The sequence below is a fragment of the Cornus florida genome, unplaced genomic scaffold, assembly GCF_030987335.1.
Source record: "Cornus florida cultivar Cherokee Brave unplaced genomic scaffold, ASM3098733v1 CherokeeBrave_3.0.0_Hap2_Chr07, whole genome shotgun sequence".
Classification (NCBI taxonomy): Eukaryota; Viridiplantae; Streptophyta; class Magnoliopsida; order Cornales; family Cornaceae; genus Cornus; species Cornus florida.
In genome coordinates this window covers 21,707,941-21,714,513 of record NW_026775577.1, presented here as the reverse complement: position 1 = coordinate 21,714,513, position 6,573 = coordinate 21,707,941, and positions in this window count along the sequence as shown.

Genomic DNA, 6,573 nt, shown 5'->3' with positions numbered 1-6,573 from the left:
AAATGGAACATTTAGTTCAAACACTTTTTCAAAATTTTCTTTTGAACTCTCTTCAACACAAGAAGTTTTCAATTCATTTTTCAATAAAACCTTTTCAACATCCTTTTTCAAAACTTCCTTTTCAAACACATCTTTTAAGACTTTCTCATCTACAAGTTCATGTATATACAATGAAGGAGGAATGGGATGTGAAACGGGATGGGTGACAACTTGAGGTTGTACCGGTTTACTCTCTTCATTAGACATTCTAACTTGATTGTTCACAATCCTACCACTCTGCAAGGTAGTCACCGCATTAACATGTTCAATGACATGGCCTTCTAATAAGGAATGGGTTTCCACAATGCATTGTTGCTTAGGTGGGGCATTTATAAGCATCTTTCCCTTCTTTCTTGCATTGAGAGTGCTTGCTATTTGCCCTACTTGGGTTTCTAGCTTTGCAATAGATTAAAAGTGAGAATGAAGCAATTGAGTGTTAGCCTCTAAAGTGCCCAAAGCATTCAAAACTTTCTCTTCAAAGGAGGGACTTCAAGTATTACCTTGGGAATAGGATTGGTTGGGAAAATGAGAATTAGCAAATTGATTCCCTTGTGATTAATAGTGTCTATAACCTTAGGATCCTTGGTTTTGAAGTAGAGGTGGAATGTACTTCCCTTGAAAATCGCCTTGGGAAGGGTTTAAGCCCTCTCCTTGGTTTTTCCAAGAGAAATTCGGATGATTCCTCCAACTTGGATTATAATGAGTACCATAAGAATTGTTCCCTTGGTTCACAAAAGCCGCATTGACTTGTTCATTAGGTTCACTTTGCACTTGTCCGTGAGGACAATGAGAAGTAGAATGAAGAACACTAGAACAAGTCATACATATTTTATTTGATGCACGATGAGAATGGTTAGGGAAGGAAGATACTTGGTTCGCCGAGTTTTGGTTAATCAAAAATTGATCAAACCTTTGAGACAAAGACTTCATTTCGGCGGCTATTTCATTTGAATGTTCGACTTGATGTAAGCCAACACTCTTCCTACCTTGTGAATTTCTACCATTCTTGGATGATAGTGTTCTATGCAAAGAATTTTCACTCATGCTTTCATAGAGATGCCACACGTCATCCTCATGCCTATCAATGTATGAGCCACCCATGGAAGCATCAACCATACCCTTATAGTTGTCCGATAAGCTCTCAAAGAAGTATTGAACTAATTTCCATTTGGGCAAGTCATGATGTGGACACTTCCTAAGCAATTCATTGAAGCGTTCCCATGCCTTATGAAACGTTTCTCCATCCCCATGTGAAAATTCTCGAATTGAGGTCCTCATGGCATTGGTCTTAGAAACCGGATAGTTCTTTTTCAAGAAGTCTTGTTGCATTTCTGCCCAAGAAGTGATTGAAAAAGGCCTAAGATTGTTAAACCAATACTTTGCCTTGTCTTTTAAGGTGAATGGAAAAAGTTTGAGTCTTAAAACCTCTTCCGGCATGTCCGTATATTTTATGGTGGAACATACTTCAAGAAACTCATTTAAATGCTTGTAAGGTTCTTCACTTGGAAGTCCATGATAGTTAGGAAGCATTTGAATGGTTTGTGGCTTAATTTCATAATGATGTGCTCTAAATGGAGGCAATTGGATGCATGTAGGTGCATTGTATTCATTAGGCACATAGTGATCTCTTAAAGCAAGAGGTGGATTAGCTACTTGGGGTGCAACATGAACACCTTGGTTTTGAATTCCTTGATTGTTGATAGGAGGTTGTGGAGCATACATTGGCCTTGGCATTCCATATGGAACTTGGCCTTGTTGTTGTGGTGGTTGGTGAATGAATGGCCTAGGCATGCCTAATGGTACTTGTATGTTCTCATTGTGTACATTGGGATGAAAGATACCTTGTTGGTCTATATGACCAATGTCCTCAACATGATTATCATTATGGTCATCCATTGAAAGATTGGCTCTATTTGAACTTCCTCTTCCCCTAGGATTTCTAATGATAGATTCAAGATGCAAATCAAGAAGGGCAAGAGTTGGTCTCAATGAACGACGCTCATGCATGCACAATACAAAACACAACAAACACAAAGAATGACAAACACTATGCCTTCACAACAATGCAATTAAACTTCTTCCACAAACATTAAATTCATACTCCCATACCTTAACTCAGTGATGCAAGACAATAAAAAATAAGCCTCCACGCAGGCCGATGATTTAACTAAGGGATTGAGTAAATAAAATCTCACAAAGGTCCTTTAGCACTTCAACTCCAAATTTTAAAGCTTAGCTTAGCAATTTAAGAATTTTTAGCTCTTTGCTTTCTTTGTTTGCTTGAATTGAATGCTCAATGGCTCATTTGCTTGCTTCCTCTCCAACAATGCACCTAGTTAAGTAAGAACAACACAATAAGTAACCAAAAAAAAAGTAAAGACACGATCAAAAGAGTACTAATCCTAATCAATTCCACAAATCCGACGTTGCCAAATCTAATCAACAAATCCCCGGCAACGGCGCCAAAATTTGGTCTGTGCTTAGGCAGTTCGCTTGTATGCCAAAATGGTGTGTAGTGAATGTGTGGTTCAAGAAAAGCCTTTTGGGTCAAATTTAAATTTAGAAAAACCACTACCAACACTACTACTAACGTAGCAAGAGTGAGTAGGGATCGTCCCAAGGGACTGTGAGGATAGAGCAATGTCGTGGAATCACAATTAGGGCTAGTAGGTCGAGTGATCAAACAATTGGTTGGTTGGTTGATTAAAGAGCAACTAAATTAAACTAAGTAATAGCAAAAGAGTGCAATTAAGAGTAAGTAAGAGAGAGAGAGAGAGAGATCTTGGGGTTTAGAGATCACCACCAAAGTAATGCATTTCTATATCATTGACAAGTGATTAATGAGGGCAAATAGTGGGTTGCAATATTGGTGTGTGTGTGTATTTGGTTGATTCAACAAGCAAGGATGACTAGTTAAGCATGTATTGTCTAAACATCATGTGAAAGGCACAATATATCTAAGCTATGAAGCATATATTGTCTAAACAACATGTGAAAGGCACAATAAATCAAAACAAGTCATTAATCCTTTCATTAAGCTCACAATCCAAATACAACACAAGGATATAAACATATGCTAATTGCATTCAAAAGCTTGGATCATCAAACAACAAGCATAGATTGTCCTCCCATTTAACACTACACTACAACTACACTACATCTATACTACTAGCATGAAAATAAACTAGGGGAGAGGCACAATCCATCAAGAGATAAGCATGAATCATCAAGAGAATCACAAGAGCATTCTTTTTAAGCACAATGTTTTGACAATCTCTAAATCTATAGCATCAATACACATAGACATGCATCAATAACACAAAATCTAGAGATAAGCACATGAACATCTATTCTAGCATACATAAACATATGGATAGAATGAAATGACCAATTGGAAGCATTAAACCACATAAATCATTGAATAAACAAGATCTATATATATCAAAGTGTCAAAACATCAATTACAACACTAATCCCTCAATAATACACAAGATTAAGATATAGAAAGCATGCTTGGGGCTAACACTAGCCCCAAGAGGATGTCTAGCCACTCATGGTGATGATACTCCAACCCTCAAGGGCTAATTCCATGGTTGAAATCTGCTCCTTGTTGATGAAGAGTCTCCATGGTGTCTCTAGCCTCCTCCTCCTCTAAGCTTCCTCTCCATGAGATGATATGAAAATTAAATTGGCTTCCTTCCTTTTTTGTAAAAGCAATCATTATCCTTATATAGGTAGGTCAAAATGACACCTAAAATGAGCTGGGGTCGTGCACACAATATTCCCTAATGATTGGATAAATGACAACTTTCAATGAGATGGAATTTTAACTTTTTCGCACTGGAGGAAGTTTGATCGATCGAACCTCGAACTTGGATCGATCGAAAGTAAGTGAGATCGATCAAACTTAGGCTAGATCGATCCAACTGGCTGAGCTTTTTGGAAAAAGACAAATCTGAGATATTTATGGGAGATATTTATGGGAAAAGGACAAAAGTGGTTAGTGGGTGAATAGCTATGGATAAGATTAATCATTTGGATAAGGACAATGGTGTTCGATCGATCGAAGAATGATGTTGGATCGATCGAACTTTTGGACTTAAGTGCTTTTGGGTCAAGGCTTGGATCTATCTTGAAGTGCTGAGATCGATCAATGTTCAATCGATCGAACCTTGGACTTGGATCTATCGAATTTGCTGTTTTGCTTCATTTTGCTTCTTTCTTTCTCCACTTTGCTCCTTTCTTTGATTAATCCCAGATTTGCTTCAATTAAGCTCTTATTTGGCTGAGTTAGCTTATTTTCGGGATTAGGGCCTGAAAATGGAAATAATACGAAATCAATCTAAAATGGTAAAGTAAGATAAATAAAGGTACTAGAATGCCTAAACTTAAGGGGTTTAAATACGCACTTTTCAGTGCTCATCAGCAATTCTAAAGTCATCTGCACAAATGAACTTCATTCCAATTATTAAAGGTTTAGAACCTAAATCTCTTTCCACAATAAATTCATCACCACTGGGCCTATTACTTTCAACACAATAATCTTCTTCAGATGAACTGTGCACACTCCATAATTCATCACTTGGTACATAAACAGATTCCCCAGACAAGTCCTCTAAAGCACCCCAAACATCTATACCTCTATTGCCTTCAGTTTTACTGTCATCATCGGAATCTAAAAAACCATGTTCAACAGTTGCATCTTCAGTTGTTGCATTTTTAGCTGTTGCATCACCAAAATCAAAATTAGAATCCCCAAGTTCAAATTCAGCATCCCCAACTTGAACATCAGCATCCCCAACTTCAACATTAGCATCCCTAACTTCAACATCACTCTCAAAATCAATGTCAGGATGATAACCATCATATCTATCATTACCTACATCTTCAATGGCTACATCTTCTATGTGTAAAGCTCCAGTTCCATTCATATTTCCATCTCCTTTAACTGGACCCACATCATTAAGTGCAAATATCTTAACAATTGAAAACCTCTTGTACATTTCAAATATGTCTAAAACACCTTTATCACCTTGCATCAGTATAATAGTTCTATCATTAGAATTTCTATAGTACACTGGACTTCTAGGATTAACACCAATATTTTTCAACATTCCCTCAATCTCTATGTAAGACATCAAATCAGGATCAATATCATCATAACACTCTACAATGCCATAAACATAATTCCACTTCTTATCAAAATCACCAAAATGATGAAGTTCTACTCTGTAATACTTGGTCACGTGTTGCATACACTGTCAACAGGGACATGCATTATAACACACAATCCAAAATAAATGAAAATACCACTAAACACATAAGTGCATGCATATAACAACAAAACACTGATGATATGAATACATTGTCAACAGGGACATTCATTATAACACACAATCCAAAATAAATGAATATCCATAACTGCATATATATACCAACCAAATTAATATTTAAAAAAACCTAATCACATTTTCCTAATTAGATTTTTAAAAACCCTAATCCGTTAAAAACAAAACCCTAATCAGATATTTAAAAACCCCAATTTTATTATAAAAAAAAAAAACCTAATCAGATTAAAAAAAACCCTTATCAAATTTAAAAAAAACCCTTTCATCAACATTAATCACACATACCAACATACTGGGGCCATCAAATTTGGTAGTTTATAGTAAACCCTTACTTTTTAATGGAGATTCAAGGACCCACAGACCATTAACGAAAGAAGTGGTCCACTCCATTATTAAATAACCGAATTTTTTTCTGAAAAACAAGTCCAACAACAAGAATCTTGACTTTACAAGCTACAAACAAACAAATATATACCTTACACGACCAACATAATCAAAATCAAACAAAAAAAAAAAGCCCTAGCTTTTGGATACATACCATTGTGCTTGGATTCCACATATCGCGACAAAGAAAATGAAGTCAGGAAGGATCTATGCCGCTTGTACAACTCGTCACTTTCAACACAAATATGTCTCTGTTGGAGAGGGAGAGAGAAAGAGACAGCGGCAGAAAGAGAAAGTGTAATACCCCTAATTTTAAAAAGGATAATCCTGGCCTTTATTTTAATTATTTATGTGTGTTTTGATGAGCACTGAAAAGTGCGTATTTAAATCCCTTAAGCTTAAGCATTCTAGTACCTTTATCTATCTTACTTTACCGTTTTAGATTGATTTCGTATTATTTCTTTTTTCAGGCACTTATCCTAAAAATCAGTTAACTTAGCCAAATAAGAGCTTAATTGAAGCAATTCTGGGATTAAACAAGGAAATGAGCAAAGTGGAGAAAGAAGGAAGCAAATGAAACCAAAGGTGGCAAGTAGCAAGGTTCGATCGATCCAAGTTCAAGGTTCAATCGATCGAACAATGATCGATCTCAACACTTCAAGATAGATCCAAGCCTTGACCCAAAAGCATTAAATTTCAAAAGTTCGATCAATCCAACACCTTCTTTCGATCGATCAAACACTTTTGTCCTTATTCAAATGATTGATCATATCCACAGCTGTACCACCCACTAACCACTTTA